The following is a 10,465-nucleotide window of genomic DNA, read 5'->3' as shown; positions in this document are numbered from 1 at the left end:
GAAGAGCTGCTTCTATTCGTTCCTCCTCTTCCTCAGCTCAGTATTGTTGTCAGTGTGAAGTGAGGAGGAATTATGGGAGCTGTAGTTTCTCATAAAATAGGTAGGGACAGGGGTTAGATGGGCTGTGGAAAAAGGGGGATACCATGTCTCACCATAATGTGCTTCTGCTCCACTCCCCTAGGTCCTCCTACCCAGGTGATCCTCCCTCGCTTGTCCACCCCCAGGGTCTGGATCCAAAGCAATGGCCTTTCCCTGGCCACTGAGTACAGGCTCCCCGGGGACTAAGTTGTGAAACACCCCTTGGTTTTTCACATCGCACAGGCCAAGAGTGTGGTGTTGTGCGACACAGGACCACAGGAGATGCTGGCTGTTTGATACGTAGCACGTTGCGCTATATCCATGCTTAAGATCCTTTATGAGCTGAGGATCGGACCCTCTGCGGCAAAGCCCACTCAGGCCAAGGGCGTTTGATACGTAGCATGTTGCACTAGATCCACATTTCAGCCATGCAGGACCACAGGAGGTGCTGGCCGTTTGATACGTAGCAAGTTGCACTATGTCCACGCTTCGGATCCTTTGCGAGCTGAGGATCAGACCCTCTCCAGCAAAGCCTGCGCAGGCCAAGGGCACTGTGTTGTGCAATGCAGGACCACAGGAGACAATGGCCATTTGATACATAATACATTGCGCTACGTCCACGCTTTGCATCCTTTAAGAGCTGAGGATTGGAACCTTTGCGGCAAAGCCCATGCAGGCCAAGGGCGCAGTGTTGTGCGATGCAGGTGTTTGGCGATGAAGGGGTGCGGCGCAGAGTGCGAGTATGCTGCGCAGCTGTCGACCATCAGCATCCGAAAGGTAAGAAAGGTGTGAGAAGTGGGAACAGCCACTACTGCTCCCTATTAAACTACCTGGCTTTTGCACGTACTTCCACCTAACTGTCTGCAATAAGGTATTTCTATGTCTGCACAATTTTAGGCTTTTCTAGTGGTTAGCCGTACTTTGTGTTTTGGGTCGCTCTTGAACCCAGAGGTCCTTTAAGAAGAGGTAACAGTATCTGAGATGGATGGGGATGCAGATCCTACTCATACATCAATAATCAGACCGACTCAGGAACTTCGGCAAAAACACAACTGTTTTAATTACACTTATTGAAACAGGGAGTACAATGGGCATCAACGGACGCCACACAGCAGTCTCTCTCAAGAGTCTCTCTGAGCATTACATGAAAAAACACAACTTTATACTAGTAATTTGTCATCACTGATGTCATTCTACATGGCAAAATAAGAAATCCTACTAGGGGATGTGATAGGCTTAAAGGGAACATCTAAATATACTTTCTTTGGGGTATGGGATTGTGATTGGATCTCTAATGTCAGGTGGACAACTATGCCCACCCTAAGTGCAAGTCATCTTCCGTGTTAGATTAATACACTATGTTCTATTGGCTTCTCAAACTATAGGGCTCCTTGCTACATGGCCCTCTACAATTGGTTGGCATGCTTGTACCCTTCTGGAATATTCCACTCGCTAGCCGCACGCAAGCTGGTACCCCAGGTTCTGGAGGGTTGGCCCGGTCATGCCTCCCCACCCAATTAGTCTAACATCCATCATCACGCCTGCTGTCTGCCAGTCAATTAGTCTTTGAACTCGGCCATGTGAAGGCTAACTGTGCCTGAGAAAAAAAGGGAGTGAAGGCATGGCCTTATCTTCTGGTCTCGGTGTAGCTCGGCCCAAAGTCTATTTTCATCTGACCATGTGACTAGAGACCACGTTTTGAGCTCATTCGTTGCATTTAATGCTATTAAATGAAGAAAACCTGGCACTTCTAGCATTTTCCCGTTACACTTCAAACAGGAGCTTGGCTCGCTTCTCGCATTCATTGTATCTTCTCGAGTAGATAACCAGGCTCTTGGCGGCCCGACTCTTGAGACCGGGCCAGGCAAGCCTTCTCGAATCTTCCTTCGCCGTCAGCCGTTTTATTCTGCTGCACCACACTTTCAGCCCTTTCATTCTCGGAGTCCAAATTTGCTAAAATGCATCATGGAACATCCATATTCTATACACATGTATATATTGGCGGCACCGCCTGCAGTCTATTCACTACGTATAGCCAGCCTTATGATTACTTCGTCTACTTGTGTTACTGCATCTCTACATTGATGAAATGGTTTTGCATTTTCTTCAGCGCTTCTACGCACGTACAATCTTTATTCTGCTCCCGAAATGTTGCTTAATTTGCTATTTCACCATCAGATTCTATAAGGTCTACATACTTTCTTCATTGGCATCACTTCTGGGTGCATCATCTCAACTTCATGTGACGTCACCAGTCTCCTCTTTCATTCATTTTCACACTTCTCCCGTAACTTCCTTCAGAAGACCGTCATTTATTCACAGATACATATAGGGTTTTCTCAATGGATACCTTGTTTCAAATACTCTTCACTGTACAGTTACCATTACTGGCTTTGCACATGTTGCAATTTCCGGCCGCCAACATATAGGCAGAATTGCTCCTCATCTACACTCTCTTGGTCACTCCCACTGTGGTTACTGTTATCTGTGTCCCACTAGGCTCTCTCTCACTCTCGAGGGCCCCCCTCTGTGATTACTGTTGTACTGTTATCTGTTTCCTATTAGGCTCTCTCTCACTCTCTAGTTTCCCCCATTTTGGTTAATTTGTACTGTGAACTGTGTCCCACTAGGCTCTTTCCCACTCTCTAGTTCCCCTCTATTGTGGTTACTGTTGCACTGTTGTGTAGAGGAGTAGCTGCATGCCTCTGCAGGAAGTCACGCCCCCCTACCTCATGTATATTGGAAGCCTGAGATTGTGTCAGGCTTGACACCAGCAGTTGTGACGAAACCGCAGCGAATATTCGAAAGAAGGTACTCACTGAGAAAACCTTGTCAAATGTATTCCCGAAGAGATGACAATCTGAGGGAGGAACTCCCTGAAGGGATATACACATGAGCAAGAAGAGGAGCTGGTGATGTCACGAAAGACGAGCGTGACACCCTGAGAAGTCTGGCTGAAGAGAATGTATGGAGCGTATAGAAACTGATGATGATCAAACTTCATAACTCAGGTGGAGCTAGCTTCCCTGTTCAAGCTTCCAAACTATGGAACACTATCCCCGCGCCCTTGCGTGCAGAATCCTCATTCAACCTGTTCAAACATAACACGAGGTGTTGGCTTCACAATTTGGACTCCTTGACAGCCTATCCTCTGGATCCTAGCACGCTAGACTGATGCCGGCACACCATGTAATTTATGTATATTTGTACGCACTTGCAACACTATGTTTTGTACCTTCTGTAACTGTAACGTAACCACTGTTGACTGCTTTTTATTGTAACTGTAACCAGATCTAACTTACGCGCCCATATGCCCCCGGGCCTGGCTGCGCTTTACAAATAAAATAAATGACAAATGACGATGTAAAGAATTGAGTAAACTTTCATATGTGAAAAGAAGATTACATGTGTGTGACGCACTGCAGAAAATACAAGCCGTTTAATAACTGTAGAGATGCTGTAACGCAAGTAGACAAAGCGATCATAGAAGCTGGCTATAACAAGCGAATAGACTGCAGGCAAAGACGCAATTGTATAGAAGCTGGACATTGGTGTCATGAATTTAATAAGCCAGGACCCATGGAGAGGAAAGGCTGAGAACTATGTCACAGCAAAGAATGAGCTGACATCATGGATACGAATGGAGAGGCTGTTTGGCCTGGTGTCAAGGCTGAGGCAGCCAAGGCCAGTTATCTATTCTTGAAGGCGGTGAACATGAGAAGGTGAATCATCCCTTGTTAAGGTGCAAAGAAATGACACCATTTTATTCATTTAAGACATTTAAATGCTACAAAATGGAACAAATTGTGGTTTCCTGTCATGTGTGCCAAGGATGAAAATAGAGTTCATCCTGAAATTCTAGAACAACGATAGTGTGTGCTCGCACTCCCTTATATTCACAGAGAGAAGAATACTCTGCAAGTCCAATTTCAAAGACAATCTTCATGGCAAAAGGCATGGGTGATGAGAGATGATGGGCTAATTGGGTGGCAAGTCCACCTCCTGGCACCTGGGTCTGAGCTTACGTGCTGCTAAGTGAAACAAATGTTCCAGACATGGCACAAACATGGCAACCAATTATAGAGGGCTGTATAACAAAGGGCCTTATAGTTTGAGAACCAATGATATACTGTGTACTTAATAGTGTTGAAGATGACATGTTTTAGAGGTATGCATAAGTTGTCCACCTGACAGTTTACAAAAGTATACTTAGACGTTCCCCTTGAACCTATCACAACCCCTCGTAGGTTTTTCTCATTTGCCACGTAGCATGATGTCACGGTGTCCGGTCAAAGGATTGACTCAAAAGGGTCGAATGACAAAAGGGTCGAGTCAAAACGACTGAAAACAAAAGGGTCGATTTTTTTTTTTGTGGCTTTAGTATAGGTAAAAAAGGTGTTTTGACACCAAACGGACCCCCCCCCCAAAAATATAGTCAACCCTTTTTTTCGGTCCTTTTGACTCGACCCTTTTGTCATTCAACCATTTTGATTCGAACCTTTGACCTATACCCTGATGTCACGTATGACATTTTTTGTCTAAAAGGATGTTTTTGTGCGAAATACACCGAGAGCTCGAGCAAACGTCCATTGATGTCCATTGTAACTCCCTGTTTTAGATAAATGTTAATTAAACAGCAACCTTTTTCACCTCCCTGAGTTGGTTCGATTATTTGGTGTCAGAGTTAGTCTGAATCCCCATCCATTGTATGCACATTATCCAAAGGGCCCTACGCTCACTTGGTAGCAGTGCAGATGGTTTAAAGATCAAAACTAGTTTGTTTTCAGAGTTTCGGGCGATCAGGCATTCTCCGCCATTAGCCGGAAGATCACTGGGTTTCCTGTGGAGAGCGGCCAATAGAAATAAACTTGCAAGAAGAACTGAGACGGTGGGCAGGTCCCCCTTTGATGAAATCCCTGCCCAGTTTCCACAGGCGCTCTGTGGATGGAAGGTAAAGTGGTCGGATTGGAGGAGGATATGATACCGAAGGCCTCGAGTCCAATAACGAATGATGGTGACTAGACAAAGGGAATGGGGTTGTGATAATGTTTGAGTAACGGAAAATATTGTGTGAAGGCGAGATAGCACCTAGAATTATAGCTCAAGGGAGTTCAGAAAGAGACATCTCAAATGCCAATGGAGTAGAGTGAAATATATAACGTGTGAACAGGTTCACGTAAGGTGATGTCTCAAACCCTGTATAGGGTACAAAGTAAAGGCGAGAGAGAAAAAGGTGATTACAGTGTTTAGTAATATGCAAAGTTGACTAGTCTGTATGTTGTTTGTTGAGTAAAAATATTGAAGAGCGATAACAAATTGTGAAATAAGTGAGACAAAGTTGAGCAATAACAATCAAGTCTAGCAGAGTGGTTGGTACCAATACAAAGGTAGAGATAGCTAATTAAGAAATTAGAGGCTTGAGCGGCGATTGATAATGCACGCTCATATTTGTTGTTTTAAAGGCGTTGAAAAAGTGGTGATTTAAGCAAAAGTATAAAGGTTATTTTATGTGTCTGGTAAGTATTAACAGTCAATTGAGACTTGTCATTGTAGGAGACACTTCTCTGATGCACTTATGTAAGACATTACCAAAGTATAAACAAAACAATGGGGCGAGAGATTGAGGATGGCAAGAAAATGATTCAATATTCAATAATTATTACCAAAAATATATTTATTTATGAACTATACTCATTTAGTGGTGCTGAACCAGTTTAGGTTTAAACAAATAGTACAAACATCAAAGTACAAATCAAGACTCCATTCGAGTCACTCCATCAGACATACTCACTCACTCATTCATCGGCATACATAACTTCTCAACATTGTATTACAGTGTCACAATATATGGGACCATTTAACAGATTATCTCTAAAATAATGTTTTACACCCCTTTCATATATCAATGTGCCTATCTGTTCTGCAACAGATGTTTATGGCCGACACGTGTTTCAGTTGGTTTTCTGTGGGCTTCAGAATGTGCCCCTTGGTTTCCCCAACCTTCTTCAGGACGGAAGTTGAGCACTCATTATGCCTAATTTCTGTGTACATGGAATGGGAGACATCATCTACAAAATAAGACATTGGGTCTCATTACGAGGAGCGCATTAAAAACGGGGTCATTACTGGCATGGAGGTACTAGCGGGTCCGTGCTCGTATGACGCTGCTAATAGCGGGTAATTGCGAGAACGCGCTAACCCCCATACTGGTAATGGCCATACCGGCATGCCGCTAAAGGCCCTCTAACCCCCGATAGCGCCATCATGGGACCCGCCGATACCGCCTCCCCCTAGGAGGAACCCCTTAATACTGACCCGGTAATAACAACATGCTAATAACGGGCTCGTAATACCGGAACCGGAAGTAACGTCATCGCGTAGGAATGGGAAATGTTGCGGCGGCCATCTTTAAAAACACAATCCATTGCCATCCTCCCAAACCACCAGTTGCATTCAGGCGAGACCAGTGGCAATCCCTTCACCATGTCGAAGGCTACCCATAAAACAACCTCCCGCCTGAGCAAAAAGCATTTCGCAGATGCAGAACTTAATATGCTGACAGACACCCTTGCAGCACATGCAGACGAAATCAACCTGCAGAACCTGAAGAGGGAGGTGCACAGCGCAAAAAAGAAATCTGGGAGGAGGTAGCCCGCAAGGTGTCGACAGTCGGCACCACCCCACGGACAGTGAGGGACTGCAAAAAGAGGTGGGATGACCCCCGCCTCAGGGTTCGGAATACCCTGGCCAGCAACAGGAGGAGGCCATGGCCACAGGTGGGGGTCCCCACTCACCTGCCAAACTGACAAGCTGGGAGGAGACTGCAAGCACATTCATTCAGATGGAGTCCATCAAGGGATTTGGGGAGATGGAGACGGGTGCCACAACATCTGCAGATGGAGGCAAGTGACCCTGCAGATCCCTGTAGGGGAAACCATGACGTAGCACAAGTGATGTGGAAGAGGGCATAGGCTAGGCAATGCATGTCCCAACACACACATGAACATATCCTTGTGCAGATGGAGGGCCAAACCCTGCCACACTGAAATGCATGTTGAGTGCCAATCCCATTACCAACACACAGTCAACACACATGGACCGTGCCCATGTAATACATCACACAAACCCCAACACAACGGCATGCCACCTACCATGCATCAAACGCTAAAATGCCCCCTTCATTCTACCCTGTGTGACACACCTGTTAGATATGAATGCATGATAAATGTAATACTCCACAGCATCATATTATGCATCTAGCATGTGACACCATCACTGATGCCCTGCATCTCTTCTACCCCTAGGCCCAGATGGAGAAGATGCCAGCGAGGATCCAACCGCAAGGACATCCACGTCCCGGCCAAAGACAACGGCCACTGACAACACCACCTCCGGGGCAGCCTCGCAGCCCACACCAACACCCAGGGCGCCTGACACCGTGGACACTGAGCTGCCTACATCAGTGGAAGGCGAGGCTGTTGACCCACTGAGCAACACTGCTACCCCAGTGGAGGAGGATGTGGACCGGGATGTACTAACCTATGTGCCATATACACGCACCCCAAGCCCCGTGCCCACTCCCCATCCCACATTCAGCCCTCACCCAACTGCAGCAGTGCGGATCCCTGCCTCCACGATTCAGACCTAAGCAGCATCCATGAGACCAGCACTGCCATTGCAGGCACCGTCACAGCACCCTCGACCACTGCTACTCTCACCATCAGCCTTGAGGCACGGCTGGTGAGGGTGTAGGCCCGACAGGACTCTATGTTGGACCTGCTCCGGCAATATATCGCGGAAGGGGAGGACACGAGGCGTGGGATAGCCCAGGCCATAGCGGGGACCACAGCCGCCATAGCGGCGAACTCTGCCACCATAGCGACCAACACAGCCACCGTCAATACCTCGGCTTTGTTGATAAGAGACTGTCTGGGGGCCATCACGCAGGTCCTCACATCCATCCTGCTGCACATGCAGCAGCCACATCCCGCACCAGCCGTGCAAATGACCACGGCCTCCTCCCCATCCACCACACCCGCTTCCTCTGCCCCCCCTTCCTCTGGACCCTCCAGCCTTGTGTGTCAAACAAGGAGCAGTGCGAGGCACCCTGTAATGCCGCCCCCGGACAGCAAGAAGTCCCGGAAATAGTGTGGGAGAACTATGGGAGTGGGTCAGATGGTGTTGGCGGTGAATGGGAGTATTAGGGGGAGTACATTGGGTTGTTTTGGGAGTATATTAGGGGGTTTTGGGAGTTAACTGGGGTGGTTTTGAGAGTTCACTGGGGATTTTGGGAGTTCACTGGGGGGTTGTGGGTGGGGGGTTGCACTTTCTCCAGTTGATATCAATACACGCGTTGTGTTAAAAAAAATTCAATGGCTGACATGATTCATTTCGTGTGTGTCAATTTAATGTATGACGGTGTACAGTGGCCAACTCCCCACATTCCCTGTGTGCATGTCCACATGGACACAGTGTACAATGTGTCACTGACACATATCTATCAAGGTCCCTTTGGGTCAGAAGTATTTGTCAATCAGTGATTGGCGCACTGCACGGCCATCCTGTGAATCACGTACTGTCCGAGGTGCTACTTCTCCTCCGTCTTCATCCTCATCATCCTCAACCGGTGCAAGCATGTCAATGTCAGGTGGCAGTGGTACATTTCTCCGGACGCACATGTTGTGCAGCATGACACAGGCCATGGTTATCTTTGCCACCTTCACAGTTGCATAAAGGAGTGCTCCAGCAGACCTGCTTAGGCAGCGGAACCGCGCCTTCAACAGGCCAAAGGTCTGCTCAATCACAACATGGGTACGGGTATGTACCCGATTGTACTCCTCTTCATGGCTGTTCCGCGGGTTCCGCACAGGGGTAAGTAGCCACGGCTTCCAGGGATATCCTCCATCACCTACAAGAGAATACAGATAGGTCTATGTGAGTCACTCTGAGCTGCCACCTTCAGGATACACAGTCATGGGTGCTGCTATTTGCTTTCGATATGCACATGTCCCTGTACGTATGCACCAATATTGTTTAGATGCATTTGATACTGCAATATGGTGTGGTAGTTTGGACGCCGTTGCACAGATCATGCGGGGTGAAATCATGCATGCTGATTTGGATGTACTGTGGTTGTACGACAATGTTTTGCCTCCCATTTGTTCTGTGTATACTACACTGTGCATGGTCATCACTAGCCACATTGGCACAGTAGCAATCCTGTTTAGTCATGCATTGCTTGACATACACATGGTGGCCAAGTTGTGTGTCTTACATGTAGTCATTGATATACGTAATTGGTCAAATGTGTGCCAGTGATGTGTCATGTTGGGGTTGGGAGGTTCAGGTCAGGAGTCATTAGCTCTGCGTACATTCTCCACTCACCGTCCATTCCCACCCAGGTGGAGTATGCATCCCCCCCCGTTCCCACCCAGGTGGAGTATGCATCCCCCCTTTTCCAACCCAGGTGGAGTATGCACCCCCCCCCTTTCCCACCCAGGAGGTGTATGCATCCCCCCCTTTCCCACCCAGGTGGAGTATGCATCCCAACATATCACTACCCCAAAGCCCTGCATGGGCCAGTTAGCCAACTCACCAAGCAGCCAGGCACGTGGTCCAGCATGTCGCTCCATGTGACGGGGTAGCGTGGAGTTGCGCAGCACCATGGCATCATGTGTTGATCCGGGAAATCGGGCGCAGCAATGTGTGATGATCTTGCTGGAGTCACATACCATCTGCACATTGATGGAGTGGTGTTGCTTACGATTGCGGTACACCAACTCTATGGCATGGGGGACTACCAATTCCACATGGGTGCAGTCAAGGGCACCAACACAATTGGGCATGCCTTCCAGTGCATGGAAGCCTACTTTGGTGTCGGCTATCTCCTGGGCAGTCCGTGGTAGGGATATGTGGGTGCTAGCGTGCTTCAGGAGGTCATCCAGCACTTAGTGCAGCATGCATGAAAATAGTGGTTGCGAAATGCCATGCAGCTGCCCCACTGTGTGCTGGTAGTGCCTGTGGCCACGAAGTGGAGCAAAGACACAACCTTTAGTAGCAGGGGGATGGCAGTGCGTATTTCTATGAGACTGGCAATGTCGTTGTCTATCATGTCCACTATGGTGGTGATGGTGTCCCGGTCCAACCGGTACAGGGTATTGATCTGGTCAGGGGTTAGATTGAATGGACTGGGTCTGATGCGAGGGATTGGTGGCTGCCTACGAGGTACTACTGGCTGCACTGGTGGTAATTGCTGGGCATGTCTCGCCCTCCTTCTCCTCCTGCTGTAACGCTCACCTGATTCCCGCAGAGGCGCCGGTCTTGACTGGGTGAATGCCGTATCTTCAAAGGTGATGTGTAACACACGGTTGGCTCTTTGGGCTGGACC

Source organism: Ambystoma mexicanum, chromosome 3p (genome assembly GCF_040938575.1).
Source record: "Ambystoma mexicanum isolate Mex_15411 chromosome 3p, UKY_AmexF1_1, whole genome shotgun sequence".
NCBI lineage: Eukaryota > Metazoa > Chordata > Amphibia > Caudata > Ambystomatidae > Ambystoma > Ambystoma mexicanum.
Note: the sequence above shows the minus strand (reverse complement) of the source record.